This window comes from Lissotriton helveticus, chromosome 3_1 (genome assembly GCF_964261635.1).
Source record: "Lissotriton helveticus chromosome 3_1, aLisHel1.1, whole genome shotgun sequence".
NCBI classification, from domain to species: Eukaryota; Metazoa; Chordata; class Amphibia; order Caudata; family Salamandridae; genus Lissotriton; species Lissotriton helveticus.
Genome location: NC_136061.1, coordinates 812,837,381 through 812,863,528, shown reverse-complemented (window position 1 = coordinate 812,863,528; position 26,148 = coordinate 812,837,381). Strand labels below are relative to the sequence as shown.

Here is a 26,148-nt window from a genome sequence, read left to right as displayed (position 1 = left end):
CAAAGCCTATTAGTACTGTACTTACCTGCTAGTAATTTCGCATTCCACTTTTAAAGTATATGGTTTTTCGTGCCCCTCGGGCATTTGTGTATAACGTGCTAACTTAAGTATTTTCGTAAGAGTTTTGTTGTGTGCTTAGCACCCTGTCCTCATAAAGAGTACAGGGTTGTTGTGATTCTAATAAATACACTGTTTATTTTCATAACACTTGTGTGGTGTCCTTTCACTGGGTGTTCAAGGGGTAATGTGATGGTAAAACAGCTGGCTTAACACGCCCTCTAGAGTCTTAGCCTTAGACTGCTCGTATCCATGCTACTAGGATAGCTGGTCTATAAGGTTGACTTACAACCAATCATCAATAAGGGTTGTTTGGACTGATATATAGTGATCACTAGAATAGTGAGCACTGCACATCAGGCCAACTTCTCACATTGGTGAGCAGCGGTTGGGATTTGAGCTTGCTGTTGTTTTACCACACATGCCCTAAGAATATCTTGTGAAAGATCACATAAGTACTAAAGGTACATATAACTTAGCTTAGAATACTCTGAGTTCTACTGAACCAGCTGTTGTAGCTCCTAGGGCCTAGCACACCCTAAACTACAACTCTAGCAAGGGATCAGTAGGCAAACATATAGTGTAGGTAAGTGCACCACTTACACCTCACTAGAAAAGCATGTCTACCCAGGGAGATTCTACTGAGACTCCCCTGGTCAGTGTTGACCCTCCACAGGTCACTTCAAGATATGCAGCTCTCAGTTTCCAGGAGATGAGACAGATCTGTGTCTCCAGAAAACTGAAGCAGGGGTCTAACCCCACCATTCCCTTTCTGATAGGTCTCTTAGAGACATATGATGCCAGAAAGCTTTCTCAGTTACATGAGAACATGCCAGCCTTAGAGGGAACCTCTGAGGATCCAGACCTCCCCAACATTGCCAATGCAGTTGAGGAGGAGGATCAAGGGGAACTCTCTGGGGACGAGGTAGACAAAGGTCTTGAGGTAGTCAGAAGGCTAACTAGGGCCAACTTAGACTTGCTTGGGCTAGGATCTGGGGGACCCCCAGTACTGACCCTAAGTAGGCCTAACCTTGGAGTTAGGAGAGATAGATCTCTTTCTAGGGACTCCAATAGATCTCTGCACTCTAATGCCTCTTCTCAGAGGAGAAGGAACTCTCCCCAGAGGAGATTGACTTCCCCTCAGAGAATGGAGCATGAAGCTAGGATGAGACAGGCTACTCTGAGGATTGAAAGGGAAGAAATTGCCCTGGCCAAAGAGAAGCTTGCCTTGGCTAGAGAGCAGCAGATGAGTGGGTTAGCTCCCACTGGTGGCAGCAATCTCCCAAGAGATAGAGAGAAGGGTTTAGATACTAAACACCTGACTAAAATAGTGCCCCCCTTTAAGCAAGGGGATGACATCCAGAAATGGATGGCTGCTCTGGAGAGGGCCTGCACTGTGCAGTGCATTCCCCAGAGTCAGTGGGCAGCTATACTGTGGCTCTCCTTTGATGGCAAAGGTAGAGATAAGCTCCTCACTACTAGAGTTGAGGATGCTAACAATTACCAGGTCCTGAAAAATGCACTGGTTGATGGGTTTGGCTTAACCACTGAGCAGTACAGGTTGCTGTTCAGAGACACCCAGAAAACTCAGTCTCAGGACTGGTCTGACTTTGTTGATTGTGCCACTAAGGCTTTGGAAGGCTGGCTACTGGGTAGCAAGGTTACTGACTTCACAGGATTGTATAATCTTATTATGAGAGAGCAAGTCTTAAATAATTGTCAGAACCAGTTATTACACCAGCACCTGGTAGACTCTGATCTGACCTCTCCACAAGAATTGGGTAAGAGGGCAGACAAATGGGTCAGAACCAGGATTAGGCCCAAGAACCAAGGTGGTGACCAGAAAAAGGAATCAACCAAGCCTCAAGAGAAGGGTGGGAATAAATCTACAGATCAAACCACATCAGGGCCCCAAAAATCCTCTGAGGGGGGTGGGTCCCAGAATCCTTCCAACAACCAGAAGAAACCTTATTGTTATCCCTGTAAACAGGTGGGTCATTTAAAAACTGACAGCAGTTGCCCAAAGAATAACAATAAGGAAAACATACCCCCAAGTAACATTCCCAAACCTCCTGTTACTACTAGTAGTAATCCCCCAGGTGGTGGGAGTGCCCCCAAGAATTTGGGTGCATTTACTTTGGGAGTTCCTGGGGACTCTGGCCTAACCAGGTCCCCAAACTTAGATACTCTTGTCTGTGAGACTGGCATGGGGTTTGCCAACTTCACAACTTGTCCCAACACTTTGGGCAAGTACAGACAGGAGCCCCTCATCAATGGAATGAAAGTTGAGGCCTATAGAGATACAGGGGCTAGCATCACCATGGTGACTGAGAGTCTAGTCCCCTCAAGGCAACTTTTACCTGGTGCCACATACCAGGTGGTAAACATTGATGGAGTGAAGAAAACTCATCCCATGGCAGTAGTAAATCTCAGCTGGGGAAGTGTCACTGGCCCCAAGAGAGTGGCAGTGTCAACCAACTTGCCTGTAGATTGCCTACTGGGGAATGATTTAGAGACCTCAGCCTGGGCTGAGGTAGAGCAAGAAACCCATTCTAGAATGGTAAACCCCCATGGTAAGGTTAGTGGGGCAGTGTTAGTCACAGCCCCAGTCCAAGATGTCCTCCCTGAACAGGTCAGGAGGGTTGTGCCAGTCACAACCCAATCTCAGACCACTCCCTTCCCAGAACAGGTTGTCAAGGCTGTCATGGTAACAGCCCACACCCAAACTGAGCCCCCTCCTGAAAAGGTTGGGAGAGTTGTGATGGCCACAGCTCAAACTCAGACAGATGATAGTGTTGTGAAGCCTGAAACTATGGATCACTCCACTCAGACAGAGAGCATTGAGGAGGAAGAGAAATCTCCCTCCCACCAGACTTTAGGAAAAGATCAGCCTCCTCAGGGAACTGATCTGACCCCTTGTGAAGAAACTGCCACAGAGGTAGTCAGGCCTAGCCTGGCAGAACCCCTGATGTCAGTGGACCCTTCCAAGGTGGGACCCAGTCTGGAGCAGGTAACCTGCCCCTCTCTACCCTGCCTCAGTCAGCCCAGGGCTGTAGAGGTCAGGGAGGCCAGTGGTGGACCCCAAGGGGCCCCCTGTCCAAAAGAATTTCCCAATCAGCAGATTAAGGGCACTGAAGCTAGTAGTCCTAGCCCAGTGAAAATAAAACATACTCCTGAGGGATCCCCCTTAAAATTAGTTAGGGACCTCCCACAGATGGACACTGTTGGGCACAGCCAAACTTGGGACCTGAGGGCCCCAGACCTGACCTGTCCCTCCAGTAAGCCAAACAGAGGGACCCAACCTCCAGCTGTAGGTAGCCAGAGGTTGACCCTGAGAGCCCAAAACAACTCAGTCTTGGAAAGAAAGGCCTCTATGGTGGAAAATGATTGGAGGAAGCTGAGCCCAAAATTAGTGGAGCCTCACTTCAGTACTCCATTTCAGCACCAGCCTTTTCCTTTGCCAAAACACACCACAGGTAGAGATTCCCTATGGTGGAGACCCTCAGATACCCTTAGGGTGAGGGATTGCTTAGTGGACCATGAGATAGGGGGTAACCATGCCAGTGCTGTTACTTCCTTATATGGCCACTCAGGCAATATAGGCTTACCTGGCAAGGCTAGCCTTATCTCCTTTCGTTTGGGGGGGGGTTATGTAGGAAGGTAGATCCCTGACTATGGTTGCCCCCAACTTTTTGCCTGGTGTTTTGCTGGTTTTCTGACTTAGTTGACCTGGGGCCCTGCTATTCAGGACCCCAGGCCTACTGCTCTCTCGGTAAAATGGATTCCATGTACCTTAGGTACATATCTAAATTGGATACTGAGTCACCTTATCAGTCCCTGTACAGTGTACCTTAGGTACCCAGGGCATAGGTGTACCCAGGGCCTACCAGGGGCTGCAGCATGTATTATGCCACCCCTGGCTGGCCATCCAAATCTGACACAACTGGCTGCTTGACAGCTGGGGCAAGGTGGTGTAATCACCCTTTGCTATAGATATAGTATACCTATATCTAACCCTAAAAATGGACACACAGATCTCCTGTCAGTCACTCCTATGGCAGGCCTTAACAATCCTGAAGGCAGAGTGCTTGGAATCGTGTGAGATGGTGCTCTGGCATGAGCTGAGCCTGTCTGCGGCTTTCGGGATCCATCCCTTAGCCGTTTCCATGATATCGCATACCATATACTCTTAAGTGCATTATAATCCTCGCGGTTATATGCCAACTCTGGTATCGCTTTATCAAAACATGTCGAGTAAGGTGTCATACGAATTGGAATACTAACCCCTCGCCAATTCTGGCGACGGGGTTAGCATTCCACCCTTCTAGAGGGACACGACATGTATGTAACCTGTAACCCCGGTTAAAGTCAGACAGAGCCTTAGCATCCACAAAATGGATGCTGCCACCGAGACACAAGTCTGCCCTCCTGCTGCTGGGAGTCCTCCCAGAGCAGGAGGCAAGGACAAAGGGTTTCCTGCCAGGGGCGGTGCCAGCACCGTCCCAGACAGGGTTTTGTGTATTGTAGGTAGGCAGGGCTTCAGAGGAAGGTGACTGCACGTGGCACCCCGGTGCTCACTGTGCATAGGCTGGCTGGAACCAGTTCCAGGGTCACTCCAGACCCTGTGCTGGGGAAAAGCCCGCCAAGGAAGTGGGTGTAACCACCCCCCTCCTAGTCCCACCCCTAGGGCAGGACTTAGTCGCGTGCCAGCCCCTTTTTACAGGATAAAGGTAGGAACTGGCCCCCTTCCAAATTAGATCATCTTTGAATCCTAAAACTACTTTCCACGAAAGGAACTCAAGACTTCTTCCTAAGATTTCTCCCTTGTGACTAAGGAGTAGTCACCCTGCATCCGCAGGCACTATCTTAAGAACACTGCGGTCTGCTGCAAGTCTCTCCTCCGGATCAAGACTGCCCAGCTCGACGAGAACCGGCTTCCCTGGCACCTCTGACCTCTACCTACATCATCAGTCACGCTGAGATTCGTGGGTGTAACGAGACCTCGAGGGACCGGCCATCTTCAAGACTGCACGACTTCTGCACAGCAAGCCCGCCGAGTAATTTCCTGGTGAGTGCTTTGGGGTCCGAGAAGCCCCGACCCTGAGCAGCTCCAGCACCGAAGTGCAGCCTCCCAGCATCTCCACGATCTGCGTGGGCCCTTCTGCTTTTTGCTGCTCACCGCGTTGTTTGGCTACTAGCCCGCTGGCTTGTGGCCTTCTGAACGACGCCCGACGACATCACTGCTGCTGGTCTGGTTGCCCCAGACTGGCCCTTGCTACCTTTCCGAAGAGGAGCACCCCGGACCCTCCTGGTCCACTCAAGACGCCATTTTGAGTCCACCGCGTGGGCTTGAATTAGCCAAGGCTCGTTGCCCAATCCTGGGTAACTTCGACGCCGACAGCTTCATCCATCGTGGGACAGCTCGCCTCTCCATCCTGGTCGCCGACAACGCCTCCTGGTCCGTGAGATCTGCAGAGCCAGCGTCGCCCACTCACCTAGTCGAGGTGACTGCCATCCGGTGCCCTCCTGGTGCCCACTGACTACTGGCTAGTAGTCACGAACTTGGTCCCCTCTGCTTTCAGGTGTCATCCATCTTCCAGATCCAGGCTTGGATCAACTCGAACTATCTTCACTGGTCGCCTGCCAGCATCTTTTCTTCCAGGCTCCTGGTCCGGCAACGAGGATTCCCGACGTCTTTTGAGACCTATGCAGCTGCAGCCCCTGGGCTAGGTAACTTCGGCACTTCGGTGTCCCAGCATAGCCTCACTATCCTAGGGTCAGGATCCACTGTCGTTTTCTTCCTACCAGGTCGGGTTCGCCCGTGAACACTAACTTTGCCTTTACTAGCTTCCATAGACTTTGTCCCGCATCCCGCGTGAGAGTGCACACTCTGCACCCGAGTCCCCTAGGCCTCCTAGAAGTAATCTAACGATTCTATAGTCAAGTCCTAGCGATTCCAAAGCCTATTAGTACTGTACTTACCTGCTAGTAATTTCGCATTCCACTTTTAAAGTATATGGTTTTTCGTGCCCCTCGGGCATTTGTGTATAACGTGCTAACTTAAGTATTTTCGTAAGAGTTTTGTTGTGTGCTTAGCACCCTGTCCTCATAAAGAGTACAGGGTTGTTGTGATTCTAATAAATACACTGTTTATTTTCATAACACTTGTGTGGTGTCCTTTCACTGGGTGTTCAAGGGGTAATGTGATGGTAAAACAGCTGGCTTAACACGCCCTCTAGAGTCTTAGCCTTAGACTGCTCGTATCCATGCTACTAGGATAGCTGGTCTATAAGGTTGACTTACAACCAATCATCAATAAGGGTTGTTTGGACTGATATATAGTGATCACTAGAATAGTGAGCACTGCACATCAGGCCAACTTCTCACATTGGTGAGCAGCGGTTGGGATTTGAGCTTGCTGTTGTTTTACCACACATGCCCTAAGAATATCTTGTGAAAGATCACATAAGTACTAAAGGTACATATAACTTAGCTTAGAATACTCTGAGTTCTACTGAACCAGCTGTTGTAGCTCCTAGGGCCTAGCACACCCTAAACTACAACTCTAGCAAGGGATCAGTAGGCAAACATATAGTGTAGGTAAGTGCACCACTTACACCTCACTAGAAAAGCATGTCTACCCAGGGAGATTCTACTGAGACTCCCCTGGTCAGTGTTGACCCTCCACAGGTCACTTCAAGATATGCAGCTCTCAGTTTCCAGGAGATGAGACAGATCTGTGTCTCCAGAAAACTGAAGCAGGGGTCTAACCCCACCATTCCCTTTCTGATAGGTCTCTTAGAGACATATGATGCCAGAAAGCTTTCTCAGTTACATGAGAACATGCCAGCCTTAGAGGGAACCTCTGAGGATCCAGACCTCCCCAACATTGCCAATGCAGTTGAGGAGGAGGATCAAGGGGAACTCTCTGGGGACGAGGTAGACAAAGGTCTTGAGGTAGTCAGAAGGCTAACTAGGGCCAACTTAGACTTGCTTGGGCTAGGATCTGGGGGACCCCCAGTACTGACCCTAAGTAGGCCTAACCTTGGAGTTAGGAGAGATAGATCTCTTTCTAGGGACTCCAATAGATCTCTGCACTCTAATGCCTCTTCTCAGAGGAGAAGGAACTCTCCCCAGAGGAGATTGACTTCCCCTCAGAGAATGGAGCATGAAGCTAGGATGAGACAGGCTACTCTGAGGATTGAAAGGGAAGACATTGCCCTGGCCAAAGAGAAGCTTGCCTTGGCTAGAGAGCAGCAGATGAGTGGGTTAGCTCCCACTGGTGGCAGCAATCTCCCAAGAGATAGAGAGAAGGGTTTAGATACTAAACACCTGACTAAAATAGTGCCCCCCTTTAAGCAAGGGGATGACATCCAGAAATGGATGGCTGCTCTGGAGAGGGCCTGCACTGTGCAGTGCATTCCCCAGAGTCAGTGGGCAGCTATACTGTGGCTCTCCTTTGATGGCAAAGGTAGAGATAAGCTCCTCACTACTAGAGTTGAGGATGCTAACAATTACCAGGTCCTGAAAAATGCACTGGTTGATGGGTTTGGCTTAACCACTGAGCAGTACAGGTTGCTGTTCAGAGACACCCAGAAAACTCAGTCTCAGGACTGGTCTGACTTTGTTGATTGTGCCACTAAGGCTTTGGAAGGCTGGCTACTGGGTAGCAAGGTTACTGACTTCACAGGATTGTATAATCTTATTATGAGAGAGCAAGTCTTAAATAATTGTCAGAACCAGTTATTACACCAGCACCTGGTAGACTCTGATCTGACCTCTCCACAAGAATTGGGTAAGAGGGCAGACAAATGGGTCAGAACCAGGATTAGGCCCAAGAACCAAGGTGGTGACCAGAAAAAGGAATCAACCAAGCCTCAAGAGAAGGGTGGGAATAAATCTACAGATCAAACCACATCAGGGCCCCAAAAATCCTCTGAGGGGGGTGGGTCCCAGAATCCTTCCAACAACCAGAAGAAACCTTATTGTTATCCCTGTAAACAGGTGGGTCATTTAAAAACTGACAGCAGTTGCCCAAAGAATAACAATAAGGAAAACATACCCCCAAGTAACATTCCCAAACCTCCTGTTACTACTAGTAGTAATCCCCCAGGTGGTGGGAGTGCCCCCAAGAATTTGGGTGCATTTACTTTGGGAGTTCCTGGGGACTCTGGCCTAACCAGGTCCCCAAACTTAGATACTCTTGTCTGTGAGACTGGCATGGGGTTTGCCAACTTCACAACTTGTCCCAACACTTTGGGCAAGTACAGACAGGAGCCCCTCATCAATGGAATGAAAGTTGAGGCCTATAGAGATACAGGGGCTAGCATCACCATGGTGACTGAGAGTCTAGTCCCCTCAAGGCAACTTTTACCTGGTGCCACATACCAGGTGGTAAACATTGATGGAGTGAAGAAAACTCATCCCATGGCAGTAGTAAATCTCAGCTGGGGAAGTGTCACTGGCCCCAAGAGAGTGGCAGTGTCAACCAACTTGCCTGTAGATTGCCTACTGGGGAATGATTTAGAGACCTCAGCCTGGGCTGAGGTAGAGCAAGAAACCCATTCTAGAATGGTAAACCCCCATGGTAAGGTTAGTGGGGCAGTGTTAGTCACAGCCCCAGTCCAAGATGTCCTCCCTGAACAGGTCAGGAGGGTTGTGCCAGTCACAACCCAATCTCAGACCACTCCCTTCCCAGAACAGGTTGTCAAGGCTGTCATGGTAACAGCCCACACCCAAACTGAGCCCCCTCCTGAAAAGGTTGGGAGAGTTGTGATGGCCACAGCTCAAACTCAGACAGATGATAGTGTTGTGAAGCCTGAAACTATGGATCACTCCACTCAGACAGAGAGCATTGAGGAGGAAGAGAAATCTCCCTCCCACCAGACTTTAGGAAAAGATCAGCCTCCTCAGGGAACTGATCTGACCCCTTGTGAAGAAACTGCCACAGAGGTAGTCAGGCCTAGCCTGGCAGAACCCCTGATGTCAGTGGACCCTTCCAAGGTGGGACCCAGTCTGGAGCAGGTAACCTGCCCCTCTCTACCCTGCCTCAGTCAGCCCAGGGCTGTAGAGGTCAGGGAGGCCAGTGGTGGACCCCAAGGGGCCCCCTGTCCAAAAGAATTTCCCAATCAGCAGATTAAGGGCACTGAAGCTAGTAGTCCTAGCCCAGTGAAAATAAAACATACTCCTGAGGGATCCCCCTTAAAATTAGTTAGGGACCTCCCACAGATGGACACTGTTGGGCACAGCCAAACTTGGGACCTGAGGGCCCCAGACCTGACCTGTCCCTCCAGTAAGCCAAACAGAGGGACCCAACCTCCAGCTGTAGGTAGCCAGAGGTTGACCCTGAGAGCCCAAAACAACTCAGTCTTGGAAAGAAAGGCCTCTATGGTGGAAAATGATTGGAGGAAGCTGAGCCCAAAATTAGTGGAGCCTCACTTCAGTACTCCATTTCAGCACCAGCCTTTTCCTTTGCCAAAACACACCACAGGTAGAGATTCCCTATGGTGGAGACCCTCAGATACCCTTAGGGTGAGGGATTGCTTAGTGGACCATGAGATAGGGGGTAACCATGCCAGTGCTGTTACTTCCTTATATGGCCACTCAGGCAATATAGGCTTACCTGGCAAGGCTAGCCTTATCTCCTTTCGTTTGGGGGGGGGGGTTATGTAGGAAGGTAGATCCCTGACTATGGTTGCCCCCAACTTTTTGCCTGGTGTTTTGCTGGTTTTCTGACTTAGTTGACCTGGGGCCCTGCTATTCAGGACCCCAGGCCTACTGCTCTCTCGGTAAAATGGATTCCATGTACCTTAGGTACATATCTAAATTGGATACTGAGTCACCTTATCAGTCCCTGTACAGTGTACCTTAGGTACCCAGGGCATAGGTGTACCCAGGGCCTACCAGGGGCTGCAGCATGTATTATGCCACCCCTGGCTGGCCATCCAAATCTGACACAACTGGCTGCTTGACAGCTGGGGCAAGGTGGTGTAATCACCCTTTGCTATAGATATAGTATACCTATATCTAACCCTAAAAATGGACACACAGATCTCCTGTCAGTCACTCCTATGGCAGGCCTTAACAATCCTGAAGGCAGAGTGCTTGGAATCGTGTGAGATGGTGCTCTGGCATGAGCTGAGCCTGTCTGCGGCTTTCGGGATCCATCCCTTAGCCGTTTCCATGATATCGCATACCATATACTCTTAAGTGCATTATAATCCTCGCGGTTATATGCCAACTCTGGTATCGCTTTATCAAAACATGTCGAGTAAGGTGTCATACGAATTGGAATACTAACCCCTCGCCAATTCTGGCGACGGGGTTAGCATTCCACCCTTCTAGAGGGACACGACATGTATGTAACCTGTAACCCCGGTTAAAGTCAGACAGAGCCTTAGCATCCACAAAATGGATGCTGCCACCGAGACACAAGTCTGCCCTCCTGCTGCTGGGAGTCCTCCCAGAGCAGGAGGCAAGGACAAAGGGTTTCCTGCCAGGGGCGGTGCCAGCACCGTCCCAGACAGGGTTTTGTGTATTGTAGGTAGGCAGGGCTTCAGAGGAAGGTGACTGCACGTGGCACCCCGGTGCTCACTGTGCATAGGCTGGCTGGAACCAGTTCCAGGGTCACTCCAGACCCTGTGCTGGGGAAAAGCCCGCCAAGGAAGTGGGTGTAACCACCCCCCTCCTAGTCCCACCCCTAGGGCAGGACTTAGTCGCGTGCCAGCCCCTTTTTACAGGATAAAGGTAGGAACTGGCCCCCTTCCAAATTAGATCATCTTTGAATCCTGAAACTACTTTCCACGAAAGGAACTCAAGACTTCTTCCTAAGATTTCTCCCTTGTGACTAAGGAGTAGTCACCCTGCATCCGCAGGCACTATCTTAAGAACACTGCGGTCTGCTGCAAGTCTCTCCTCCGGATCAAGACTGCCCAGCTTGACGAGAACCGGCTTCCCTGGCACCTCTGACCTCTACCTACATCATCAGTCACGCTGAGATTCGTGGGTGTAACGAGACCTCGAGGGACCGGCCATCTTCAAGACTGCACGACTTCTGCACAGCAAGCCCGCCGAGTAATTTCCTGGTGAGTGCTTTGGGGTCCGAGAAGCCCCGACCCTGAGCAGCTCCAGCACCGAAGTGCAGCCTCCCAGCATCTCCACGATCTGCGTGGGCCCTTCTGCTTTTTGCTGCTCACCGCGTTGTTTGGCTACTAGCCCGCTGGCTTGTGGCCTTCTGAACGACGCCCGACGACATCACTGCTGCTGGTCTGGTTGCCCCAGACTGGCCCTTGCTCCCTTTCCGAAGAGGAGCAGCCCGGACCCTCCTGGTCCACTCAAGACGCCATTTTGAGTCCACCGCGTGGGCTTGAATTAGCCAAGGCTCGTTGCCCAATCCTGGGTAACTTCGACGCCGACAGCTTCATCCATCGTGGGACAGCTCGCCTCTCCATCCTGGTCGCCGACAACGCCTCCTGGTCCGTGAGATCTGCAGAGCCAGCGTCGCCCACTCACCTAGTCGAGGTGACTGCCATCCGGTGCCCTCCTGGTGCCCACTGACTACTGGCTAGTAGTCACGAACTTGGTCCCCTCTGCTTTCAGGTGTCATCCATCTTCCAGATCCAGGCTTGGATCAACTCGAACTATCTTCACTGGTCGCCTGCCAGCATCTTTTCTTCCAGGCTCCTGGTCCGGCAACGAGGATTCCCGACGTCTTTTGAGACCTATGCAGCTGCAGCCCCTGGGCTAGGTAACTTCGGCACTTCGGTGTCCCAGCATAGCCTCACTATCCTAGGGTCAGGATCCACTGTCGTTTTCTTCCTACCAGGTCGGGTTCGCCCGTGAACACTAACTTTGCCTTTACTAGCTTCCATAGACTTTGTCCCGCATCCCGCGTGAGAGTGCACACTCTGCACCCGAGTCCCCTAGGCCTCCTAGAAGTAATCTAACGATTCTATAGTCAAGTCCTAGCGATTCCAAAGCCTATTAGTACTGTACTTACCTGCTAGTAATTTCGCATTCCACTTTTAAAGTATATGGTTTTTCGTGCCCCTCGGGCATTTGTGTATAACGTGCTAACTTAAGTATTTTCGTAAGAGTTTTGTTGTGTGCTTAGCACCCTGTCCTCATAAAGAGTACAGGGTTGTTGTGATTCTAATAAATACACTGTTTATTTTCATAACACTTGTGTGGTGTCCTTTCACTGGGTGTTCAAGGGGTAATGTGATGGTAAAACAGCTGGCTTAACACGCCCTCTAGAGTCTTAGCCTTAGACTGCTCGTATCCATGCTACTAGGATAGCTGGTCTATAAGGTTGACTTACAACCAATCATCAATAAGGGTTGTTTGGACTGATATATAGTGATCACTAGAATAGTGAGCACTGCACATCAGGCCAACTTCTCACACACACCATCCCCAAAATTGAAACACGCTAGATGGTCTGATGTACACTCCGCGGTATATTCTAATTATGCAAGGGGAGTTGCAATACTTGTCCGGAGAGGGTTGGATTGGAGGGAGGTGGTGGTATACATAGACCCAGAGGGGAGATATGTTGTATTGCATGGTCAATTGGGAGGCAAACCTGTGGTCTTGGTGGCAATCTATGATCCAAATGTGGATTCCCCTAATTATTTTCGAGAGGTCTGGGCCAAGATACTTTCCACTCAATGTTATACGGTAATATGGGGGGGGAGATTTTAATGCCATACTTAATGAGGCCCTTGACAGGAAAGACTCCACACGTCCATTGCACCCACACTCAAGCCTGGCGCTGCAAGATCTTAAATCCGAAGGCGCACTGATTGACGTCTGGAGAGACAGACATCCCCAGTTGAGAGAAGGTACTTGTATCTCTACACAATATGCTGCATGGTCACGGCTGGATTATTGGCTGGTCTCCCCGGACGTGGCTGCATGGACGATTGAGGTAGAACACCTAGCGCGCTCTCTGTCAGATCACGCCCCCTGCTTGCTCAAACTGTCCATCCCAGATTCGCCATCTCGGGCCTTTCGCTGGAGATTGCCCCCCCATGCCTTACTAGATGATGCGTTCAAAGAGGAAATAAGAATAGATATAACTGAGTATTTTGACTTGAATATCGGATCGGTTTCCTCTGAGGTGGTATTGTGGGACGCATTTAAGGTGATTATACGTGGTAAATGCATGGCTAAACAGGCAGGAGTTTTTTAAAGCCATTAGAGGCTCCATGGCGCGATTGGAAAGCCAAATCAGGGAATTAGAATTAAGATTCTGCTCTGGGACTGGCCAAGAGATAGCTGCAGAACTTAAGAGTAAGCTGTTAGAATTTGCTGAAGAGGCGCAGAGAGAGCTTACATTTTTGAGGATACATGCAGAGGCGCGGAGAGGGGGATAGGCCTGGCCGCACACTTGCGGGTTTGGTCCACAGGGCTTACCCAACCACATTCGTACACACCATACAAAAACCAGATGGTACCATCATTACGGGGCAGGGGGAAGTGTTACAGGAATTCATGTCCTTTTATTCTTCCCTATACACAACAACTCAAGTGGACCCTTCGGAAAGACTTAAGGACTTTCTGGGATCTATAGGGTTGGTGTGGTTAAATGGCATGCACAGGCGATAAATGGATCTTCCCATAACCATTGAGGACGTCAATCGTGTCATTAAAGACCTGCCGTTAAATAAAGCCCCAGGACCGGATGGTCTAACAACTGCGTTTTATAAAACATATGCTGAGATCCTAGCTCTGAGGCTGCTGGCGGTTTACACAGAGGCTTTGGAGACAGGGACGCTCCCAGAGTCCATGCGCAAAGCCCTCATAACAACATTACTGAAACCTGATAAAGACGAGAGAGAATTGGATTTGTATGGCCCGCTTTCTTTAATCAACGTGGATGTTAAAATCTACGCCAAGTTGCTGGCAGACCGGCTGCAGCATCTCCTCCCTATGGTGGCACTTCCAGACCAATCGGGGTTTATCCCTGGTCGTGCAACATCTCACAACCTGAGGACACTATTTTCGATTCTGCACTACCTCCATCCAGACGTACAGGCAGTCGCTGTCTTCCTTGACGCTACCAAAGCGTTTGACTCCCTAGAGTGGCCGTATTTATTTCGGATCTTTGTGCGCATGGGCTTCAGTCCCCTCTTTATAAGTCGTATCCAATTGCTGTATACTAAGCCGAAGGCCAGAGTCCGGGTTAATGGCATGATTTCTGACAGTTTTGAGGTTACTAGAGGTACGAGGCAAGGCTGCCCACTATCGCCACTACTCTTGCGATAGCCATGGAACCATTTGCGGCCAGAATAAGACAAGACCATACAGCCAGAGGGATTTGCCTTAGCACTAGAAGCCTTTTAATATTCATGCTGACGATGTAACCCAATACATCCTAAACCCATCGGTAAATCTAGACCCAATACTGCGGGAATTTATCAGATTTGGCGGGCTTTCGGGCGTCACCATAAACTGGAAGAAATCCGTGGTGTTCCCTCTAACGGATAAGACCATGGAGGTGAGATCGGAATATCCACTGCGCTGGGCTGTGGACGAGGTCAAGTACTTGGGGGTGTGGCTCAGCCGTAACCTGCAAGACCTCTGGAGTTTGAATTTCGGACGAGTGGTAGACTGGCTAGAGTCTAAAGTCGCAATTTGGTCCAAGCTGCCATTGTCGGTCGCAGGGAGAGTAGCTTTGACGAAAATGATTATCCTGCCGAAATTTTTGTATCTATTTACAAACATACCTATCGCCCTCACGCAACACTTTTTCAGATGCCTCCGAACCCACTTGTTATCCCTGGTTTGGGTAGGGGGTCAGGTAAGGGTCTCCTGGGACCTACTTACTCTTTCATTACGTCAGGGTGGATTTGGAGCTCCTGATATGCAGCTATATGCACTCTGCGCGCAGGCAAACTTTCTCCATTTCTGGGACTACCCAACGCCATACCAACCACACGTGGCGGTTGAAATAGATGCGGTCACCCCAACCCCGCTCAAAGTTGCCATATACAAGCAAGCTCCACGCCCTAGACAAGATGTGGGCACCACAGACATGCTGAGGTGGTCCTGGCACGAACTCCTAAGGCGTGCTCGGCTTAAGGTACTATATGCTCCGTCCATGCCTTTACGAGGGAATCCACTGCTGCCCTGCTTGGAAACAGGGGGAGGTCTGTTGGAACTGGGAGGGACACAAATGTTGACATTTGCAGGTCTTTTTCCAGAGGGCACTTTCAGGTCCCCACCCACTGGAGAAGAAGAACAAGATGTTCCGTTTGCAGAAAAATTCGCCTATTTTAAACTAAAATCGGCATGTCGTAAGCTATGGGAAGGCTTCCCAGATGCGCCACCAACCTTTCAGGCACTAAAGAATGTCTTGGCCAGGGCCTCCCCCCGTAAGCTTGTAACCCGACTGTACAACACTATGCAAGAGCAAGCCCCAATAATGAAACCTAAATCCTTACAAATGTGGAACACTGAATTGGACCCCCCCTTTGCAGGAGGAGCAATGGGACTACTGTTGTAGGCAACTGTTAGAGTTGTCGCCAAACTATAAATTGTGCTTCATACATTTTAAATTCCTTCATAGATACTATAGAACTCCAGTAAGCTTGCACAGAATGAAACTGCGGGAAGATGCGAGATGTTGGAGGTGCAGTTTCGAACCAGCATCATTTTTGCACATGGCCTGGAGCTGTCCTAGACTATCAGAATATTGGAGTAACGTGTTCGATGCAGTAAACCAGATAGTTGGCAGATCGGACGAGGCTTCCCCACTGCTGGGACTGCTAGGATTTGTCAAAGATACCATTCCTAAGAGATGTAAGCTGCACGCATTATTGATACTATATGCTAGGCGACAGATTGCTTTGAAATGGGGCAGGAGGAAAGTTCCTACTCTTGCTGAATGGTTATCAGATGTCACATATGGGCATACACAGCTGGGTATATTTTGGGAGTTGATGCCACCTACCTCAAGGCCGAATGACATATGGGAGCCTTTCTTGCAATGGGCACAAAACAGTGGAGACTCCAATACACGAAGTAACACTCCAGACACTGTTTGTTAAATATGCATGCTTAGTAAGACAACTGTGTGAAATCTGGATAGTCTGGACAGTCGGGGGGCCTTGCGCTGGTGTCGATCGTGATATCTGTTTGGATGACGGTAGGGATGGTAGGACATAAAATGTATTAATAGGTGTCTTACGAATATTTAATATGTCTAAATACAGGAAATATATTTATCAATACAGTTCCATACCCGCAAGCTGAAAAGGTTTATGATATATGTTGTACGAAATGCATGTGCATGATAATGTATAGAAGAATAAGAGTGTCCCTAAGGTCTAATCCTGCCTTGGACATGGTCTAAAGGGATTTGGTACCCACTGCAATTGTTTATTGGCACAGCCACCACGTACACCTAAAGTGTCATCCGAATGAAAAAAATTTCATGTGTATAAGAAACCTCCATCGCACCCCAACTCCGGAACATCATCAACACCTCCTTCAACACCGCCACCTTCCCGGAGAGCTGGAAGCATGCCGAGCTCAGCGCCATTCTGAAGAAACCAACAGCGGACCCCACCGACCTCAAGAACTTCCGCCCCATCTCGCTCCTCCCTTTTCCCGCCAAAGTCATCGAGAAGATCGTCAACAGTCAGCTTGCCGTCTTCATCGAGACGAACGGATCCCTCGACCCCTCACAGTCCGGTTTCAGAGCCAACCACAGCACCGAGACCGTCCTCATCGCAGCCACCAACGATATCCGAGCCCTGCTCGACAACGGGGAAACAGCGGCACTCATCCTCCTGGACCTCTCTGCAGCATTCGACACTGTCTGCCACCGCACCCTAGTTCAACGCCTCAGCAACATTGGCATCCAAGAGAAGGCACTGGAGTGGATCATCTCGTTCCTCACTGGAAGAACACAGAGAGTCTGCCTCCCCCCGTTTCGATCCGAGGCCACCGAAGTCATCTGCGGCGTACCACAAGGATCATCACTCAGCCCCACCCTCTTCAACGTCTACATGAGACCTCTTGCAGTCATCGCACGCCAACACAACCTCAACATCATCACCTACGCCGACAACACCCAGCTGATCCTCTCCCTCACCAGAGACCCCGACACCGCCAGAACCAGACTACACGAAGGGATGAAAGACGTCGCCGAGTGGATGAAGAACAGCCGCCTGAAACTGAACTCGGACAAGACAGAAGTCCTCATCCTGGGACCATCGCCCTCCGCCTGGGACGACTCCTGGTGGCCCCCCGCCCTGGGCACCACTCCCAAGCCAACAGACCATGCACGCAACCTGGGCTTCATCCTGGACTCCTCCCTCTCGATGACCAGACAAGTCAACGCCGTCTTCTCATCATGCTTTCACACCCTTCGCATGCTCCGCAAGATCTTCCGATGGATCCCGACCGAAACCAGGAAGACGGTCACCCAGGCACTCGTCACCAGCCGACTGGACTACGGGAACACCCTCTACGCCGGAACCACAGCCAAGCTACAGAAAAGACTCCAACGCATCCAGAACGCCTCCGCCCGACTCATCCTGGACATCCCCCGATGCAGCCACATCTCCGGACACCTGAGGGACCTGCACTGGCTCCCCGTCAACAAGAGGATCACGTTCAGGCTCCTCACCCACGCACACAAGTCCCTCCACGACCTGGGCCCCAAGTACCTCAACGACCGCCTGACCTTCTACACGCCCACCCGTCAGCTACGATCTACTAGCCTCGCCTTCGCCGCCGTGCCACGCATCCGAAGAGCCCCCGCCGGAGGCAGATCCTTCTCCTACCTGGCGGCCAAGACATGGAACTCCCTCCCCATCCACCTTCGGCTGACCCAGGACCATCTCGCCTTCAGGAGACAACTCAAGACCTGGCTGTTCGAGAGGTAACAGACCCCCTCCCCCAAGCGCCTTGAGACCCTTCCGGGTGAGTAGTGCGCTATACAAGTGTTATGATTGATTGATTGATTGAAATGAGTAACAGTATGCAATTTTTAACACTCACTAGGAGATTGCGCTATTTGGACTTGTGACAGTCTGTGAAAATGCTACATCAAAAAAAGTTTTGGGCAAAACTATAATGTAAAATTAAACATGAATTTATTGCAGTTCATAGGTTTTTACTTTTTTTTTTACATACAATTATTATACAATACACGCAACATGATTACAGAAAATGAGTTACACAATGAGTTAAAAATTGTTCTTGAGAACAAATGTCGACGCGGCGTTTCGGTTATAAACCTTCTTCAGGACAGTTTCTACCAAGAAACACAAAATTACTAAATAATAATATAATAATGCATACAATACCTATGAACATACATTGCTTTATCTGACTGTCACAAATTGCATTACGAAAGAGGTAACAAATTACCAAATGGAGCTTTAATGGCTAAAGGTTCTCCTATACATTGCTGATACACAGACTTAATATAATGTGACATTCATCCCAGTTGAACAACATAAGGTAAAATGATTTTCGATATGCCTATAACCTTAGCGGGACCTATTGTGTACATACAATTGGTGTCTAAGGATTTCAATAGTTCTGCCAACTGCTTTGTTGTGGTAGTTGTGCCAAAGATCGCGTGGGGTTTCTTACTACTGAAATACTAAGCACCAAAGAATAGGAATGCTCATTGTAGATGTCATGGGAGATAGTGCAATACATAGGGTCAGTATCTCTTACCTCAAATAATGTATATAAATATCTCGCTCAGCTTTTTCTTCTGAGGTCTTATGCTAAAATGGTGTCCTGATTTGGGTACACATTCGAAACAACAAATACCCCGCTTGATCAGACTGGGTATATTTGTAATTGATAATGTCTAGAAAATCAAAAAAGATTTTTTGATTAAATGATGTATAAACTGTGAGGGCGCCCTTCCTCTACTTTACAAACGATGGATCATAAATGAATAAAATAGTACCTTGTTTGCAAATCTTTTAATTCTGCACTATGTCGGACGGGCCACCAGTTAACTTTGTGTTGCTGTCCTCATACTAGAAAATAAAGAGATGCTCTGATAACTCTTTTTGTAAATAATTGTTGTGTTCATGTTGGGATCTCCCTATTCTATGGAGAACTCACCGAGTGTAAGGATTTGGTTAATCGTTGTAGCCGCGTGCTGGATATGCTTCGTCAGCTAGTTCTAGTGATGGGATGATCCTTACGATATCTAGAGCGTCTGTTGAAAAATGAATAATACCATATTTCATGTCGTTCTTTATTCAGTTTTTGCATACTTCTAGATGCCAGAATACTCATCATAGTATCGAATATACCTATGTCATATTTCTCAAACTGTGGTATTGAAGGGTTAAATTATTATCAAGAAACACAGAAATCTGTGAGAGATCATTCTGTTATCACAGTGTTTCTTAACTCTCTATGGCGACCAACAACCCTTATTGTATTCAGTAGAATACGGTGCGTATTTAGTTGTTATTACGTGTTGATGCTCACAATGAAATATTGCTTACTGTATATGTAAGCATTGTCAATTTAGTTTATTTTGACAATAGTGTTGCTTTTAGGTCTAATACATCGCGTTAGCAGGTTCAAGTTTGATGCTATTAATCATTGCGCTAGGGTCATAAAGATAAACTCGGTATAATATCGCATCCAGTCCTCTTACCCGAATTAAAATACTCGGCCTCCCTGCTCCTCCGATCACAGCGTCCCAGGGTTCTGTCTGTTTCAATGGAAAACAGTGTGGGCTGCCAAAATCGTGTTTAAATAGAAAGAACCTTTCTATTGGTCGATGCGAGCAGTAAAACTATTTGCTGCTATGCGGTCACGTGATCGCACTTTCTGAAAACAGCTTCGTATTGACCAAAAAGTGGCAGTGATCGGGATAAAAATAAAAATAAAAATGCATAACATATTATACTACTTCGACAAATAATTTCTGAATTAGCGACTTGTATCTTTGTAACTTGTTTGATGACGAGATACACTCGCTGTGAGCTGCTTGTGACTCGTTGGTCACATGATCACACCTCCTCGAGATAGCCTTGTGTTTGTCGTATTCTGGATACACGAATATTAATAAAGATTAAAAATCATTTGACTATTTAGAATCCTTAATGGGTGTGTTACTATTTCTACCTACTGTTTATATCTCCAGTTTACAAAAGTTTTAGTTGCTGTAAAACGAGTCCATTGTTTCTGTTTTAGCAGGTCATCTACGCTTTTATCCACACTGCGTTCAAATGCCTCAATATCCTTCGGAACCATGTTAATGTTAGGAGTCCAAGAGGATTTATTTTTCAGTCGTCATTTATTAGCCCTAATCTGCCTTTCTTTTCCTTCAAAAAAGATTGCTAGACGAATTTTTCTAAAGAAACTCTGGAGGTCTCTTTCAAGAGAGTATCTGTCAATAGTTGCAGAGACAGCAAAGCCTAAACCTTTCTCTAAAAGGGAAATTTCACTATCTGACAGAGCATAGCTAGAAAGATTAATGATAGGTGCTTTCTTTGAATTGACTAATCCCAATTTTTCTGACTCCTGGTGTGAGGACGTCGAAGGAATTGGGGAGTTGGGTTGTAATTGCCCCGTCCCCTTCCTCTCCCTCGCTGTTGGCCAGGATTCTGTTGGCGTGAGTCCAAAAAAGAAAGCCCTTCTTTGTTTGGACGTGCAGGTGTCTCCTTAGTGTTTCTCCCATCATATTGACAATCTGCTTCTGATTCTGAGCTAGTATACGACGTGTCAAAAAACCTCACCCTTTTTCTTGGGTGGTTACGGGGTTGGTTTTGCCACTGTTTACGTGGTTGGTATGTGTCCCTAGGTCTGTCATAAAAGTCTTGCTGAAGGTATGGGTAAACATACTCTAATTTGTAATTTTGGATGTCTTTACGCAATTTATTGGTCTTCTTGTTAGTTAAGTATTTGCTATAGCCTGTTACATCTTTTTGAATTTCTTCTAATTTTTTTGTTTGGCATCTAATAGTGCAGTGTTTTCATTTAGTCTGGCTTCTATGTCATCAATATCCTTGCGTTCTATAACCAGGATCTCGAATGCTGTCTCGATTATTAGAAGCATCCAATCACGGCTGCAGCGATTAGCGATTAGGGTCCAATTCTCAATGAAAAGCATCCAATCTCAATGAGTGGGCCCTTCTTAAAACAACAATTCAAACCCTTCTACAACAAGCTAAAGAAGACAAGGTAATCTGTGACGATGAATTCACCTTCCTTAATAACATCAATCCTACTATTCCAGCTTTGTATGGACTTCCAAAGGTCCCTAAAAATATGGCTAATCCACCTATGCAACCCATTGTTTCCAGCATTGGCTCGCTTACCGAGCCCTTGAGTAAGTATGTAGATGTATTTTTACAGCCTCTTGTAGTGACCCAAAAGGCATACATTAAGGACACTACAGCTATCATACAAAAATTGGAAGGCCTTGAATTCAATCCTGAAACTCAATTATTGGTCACCTTGGATATCAAGGCGCTTTATACTAATATCCCACAGGACGCCACTATTGAAATGATTAAATCCATGTTGAGTGTTGAAGAGAGAGACCTGAATGCCCATGACATTTTTATTGTAGATTGTGCATCCCTGGTGCTTAAGAACAATATTTTCCTATTTAATAGGGATTTATATAGACAGACTAAAGGCACCAGCGTGGGAGCCACCTGCGCTCCTAGTTTGGCTTGCCTTTATGTCTCAAGGTTTGAAGAAAATAATATCTATAATAACCTGGCACCTTTCTTTGAAAATATCACTGAATGGTCCCTTTACATCGACGATGTTTTTTTCGTATGGACGGGCTCATCAGAGATGCTGAATGAATTTATCAGTTGGCTCAATCTAGGGGACGATAATCTTAAGTTTACGTCCCATACTGACAGACAGCAATGTGAATTCCTTGATCTAATCATAAAACATGTCAATGGATGCATTAATGTAGAGCTTTTCACCAAACCTACTGACAAGAATACCATGCTCCATTTTACCAGTAATCATCCCCCCTGTCAAATTAACAATATTCTTTTTGGTCAGTTTTTGCGATTAAAACGCAACTGTACCACGATTCAAGATTTTGATAAACATGCGATGATTCTGAAGAATAAATTCACAGATAGAGGATATCCCAAACGCATGGTTAGACACGCATATAAACGGGCAAAATACTATGACAGAGATAGTCTGCTTAGCAATAAACAGAAAACTGATCCAAATTCCCAACCGCTTGTTTTTGTCACAAATTACAATTCAGTGGGTAACAAACTAAAAAACATTATCAATAGGAATTGGCATCCTATCAATGATAAGCAACAAAAGAATCTACACAAACCCATGTTTTCCTTTCGCAGAAATCGAACTATCCGTAATAGCATAGTGCAAACATACAGAGACACCAACATTTCCACCCAACAGTGTATAGATAAAGCGCCCTTACCAACCGGGACTTTTGCTTGCTCAGGGTGTGTCAATTGCAAGGACATAATCAAGGGCAATATTATTAAAAACAAAAATGACTCTGTAGTAATTAAAAATTTCATGAATTGTCGCTCAAAAAATGTTATTTACATGATACGCTGCCCATGTGACCTAATTTACGTTGGAGAGACGTCACGTGAGGTACGCATTCGCATGAATGAGCACAAATCAGCGAAGGAACTACAAAAAAGGTGCACCATTAACTGACCATTGGAAAACTATGGGTCATAATATCAATGAGTTCCAATGGTGCTGCCTGGAAGTTGTCACCTTGAATGCCAGAGGGGGAGACCTAAATCAAAAGCGCAAAAAACGTGAACAGTACTCCATGTCTAGGTTCAATAGAGTTAGATTAGGACTCAATAGCCGAGAAGATTGGGAACGCATAGTCAGTTGATCATAGACTGTTCCTACCATTCAGTATATAGTCGAGTGAATCATGCTAAAAGTAGTTCTGTTCATTTACCACTATCATTTGTTAAATTATTGGATGTGTAAATAGTTTTCCGTCTACAGCATTCCTTTATAAATGAATAACGGAATTGGGCTGCAAACTTAGTTGCACCAGTTATACTCTATAAAATTCTCCCTGTTAATGAAGTCTTCCCTGTAAAGCTGGGGCAAAGTGACAGTTTGTAACAGTTTATTACAATTAAAATACAAAAAAGATCACTATCCCGACTGTTCTATAAACTGATAATAAACCTGTCCACAAATTATGTCACAACTAATAAAGTTTTTTCTGTCAACTGTGGGTAAAACATCAGCGTTTTACAGCAACTAAAACTTTTGTAAACTGGAGATATAAACAGTAGGTAGAAATAGTAACACACCCATTAAGGATTCTAAATAGTCAAATGATTTTTAATCTTTATTAATATTCGTGTATCCAGAATACGACAAACACAAGGCTATCTCGAGGAGGTGCGATCATGTGACCAACGAGTCACGAGCAGCTCACAGCGAGTGTATCTCGTCATCAAACAAGTTACAAAGATACAAGTCGCTAATTCAGAAATTATTTGTCGAAGTAGTATAATATGTTATGCATTTTTATTTTTATTTTTATCCCGATCACTGCCACTTTTTGGTCAATACGAAGCTGTTTTCAGAAAGTGCGATCACGTGACCGCCTAGCAGCCAATAGTTTTACTGCTCGCATCGACCAATAGAAAGGTTCGTTCTATTTAAACACGATTTTGGCAGCCCACACTGTTTTCCATTGAAACAGACAGAACCCCGGGACGCTGTGATCGGAGGAGCAGGGAGGCGAGTATTTTAATTCGGGTAAGAGGACTGGATGCGATATTATACCGAGTTTATCTTTATGACCCTAGCGCAATGATTAATAGCATCAAACTTGAACCTGCTAACGCGATGTATTAGACCTAAAAGCAACACTATTGTCGAGATAAACCAAATTGACAATGCTTACATATACAATAAGTAATCTTTCATTGTGAGCATCAACACGTAATAACAACTAAATACGCACCGTATTCTACTGAATACAATAAGGGTTGTTGGTCGCCATAGAGATTTAAGAAACACTGTGATAACAGAATGATCTCTCACAGATTTCTGTGTTTCTTGATAATAATTTAACCCTTCAATACCAGAGTTTGAGAAATATGACATAGGTATATTCAATACTATAATGAGTATACTGGCATCTAGAAGTATGCAAAAACTGAATAAAGAACGACATGAAATATGGTATTATTCATTTTTCAACAGACGCTCTAGATATCGTGAGGATCATCCCATAACTAGAACTAGCTGACGAAGCATATCCAGCACGCGGCTACAGCGATTAACCAAATCCTTACACTCAGTGAGTTCTCCATAGAATAGGGAGATCCCAACATGAACACAACAATTATTTACAAAAAGAGTTATCAGAGCATCTCTTTATTTTCTAGTATGAGAACAGCAACACAAAGTTAACCGGTGGCCCCTCCGACATAGTGCAGAATTTAAAGATTTGCAAAAAAGGTACTATTTTATTCATTTATGATCCATCGTTTGTAAAGTAGAGGAAGGGCGCCCTCACAGTTTATACATCATTTAATCACAAAATCGTTTTTGATTTTTTAGACATTATCAATTACAAATATACCCAGTCTGATCAAGCGGGGTATTTGTTGTCTCGAATGTGTACCCAAATCAGGACACCATTTTAGCATAAGAACTCAGAAGAAAAAGCTGAGCGAGATATTTATATACATTATTTGAGGTAGGAGATACTGACCCTATATATTGCACTATCTCCCATGACATCTACAATGAGCATTCCTATTCTTTGGTGCTTAGTATTTCAGTAGTAAGAAACCCCACGCGATCTTTGGCACAACTACCACAACAAAGCAGTTGGCAGAACTATTATAATCCCTAGACACCAATTGTATGTACACAATAGGTCCCGCTAAGGTTATAGGCAAATCGAAAATCATTTTACCTTATGTTGTTCAACTGGGATGAATGTCACATTATATTAAGTCTGTGTATCAGCAATGTATAGGAGAACCTTTAGCCATTAAAGCTCCATTTGGTAATTTGTTACCTCTTTCGTAATGCAATTTGTGACAGTCAGATAAAGCAATGTATGTTCATAGGTATTGTAAGCATTATTATATTATTATTTAGTAATTTTGTGTTTCTTTGTAGAAACTGTCCTGAAGAAGGTTTTTAACCGAAACGCCGCGTTGACATTTGTTCTCAAGAACAGTTTTTAACTCATTGCGTAACTCATTTTCTCTAATCATGTTGCGTGTATTGTATAATATTTGTATGTAAAAAAATGTTTAAAAACCTATGAAGTGCAATAAATTCATGTTTAATTTTACATTATAGTTTTGCCCCAAACATTTTTTGATGTAGCATTTTCACAGACTGTCACAAGTCCAAATAGCACAATCTCCTAGTGAGTGTTAAAAATTGCATACTGTTACTCATTTGAGGTTTCTTATACACATGAAATGTTTTTAATTCGGATGACACTTTAGGTGTACGTGGTGGCTGTGCCAATAAACAATTGCAGTGGGTACCAAATCCCTTTAGACCATATCCAAGGCAGGATTAGACCTTAGGGACACTCTTATTCTTCTAACCTTTCTCCCCTGGTCCCAGACCTTTAAAATTAGGGGGCCTCCTATATTTTCCATGATAATGTATAGACATGTGAATTCAGGATACAGGTACCACTTGTTTAACTTTGTTCTCTTCTCTACTGCTTTAATATGCACAATATGGATATATGCTGAAAATAAGAAGATCTATGTTACGTTGTAATCTTTTCTATGAAAATAAAAAAAATAAAAAAAGTGTCCTGTTGTGGTACTTGACTCTATAAGGATGAGAAGCTGAGCAGTCCAAGGCCTTCTGAGGGGAGGTGTTGTGGGATAGTAACCCAATTCATTGGCACACAACACCACTCATTAAAGTATTGCCAGTCACTGCTTTAAAAAAAATGGTTGTAATTCTTTTATTAAATATTCATCGACATATGATATACAATACAGAGGAATCAGGTAAATTAAAATCAGTGAAGGAAACAATGGATATTCTTCATGCCAGAGCGCTGTGGGTACAAACTATGGGTGTGGAGGGATTGTCTGGGTCAAT

The 26,148-nt window shown here is 46.2% G+C and overlaps 1 protein-coding gene across 1 annotated transcript in view; it reads right to left on the bottom strand.

Moving 5' to 3' along the window:
• The window catches only part of VWCE (von Willebrand factor C and EGF domains), a 584,388-nt gene that overhangs the window by 516,224 nt on the left and 42,016 nt on the right, over positions 1-26,148 (bottom strand). The window lies entirely within an intron of this gene.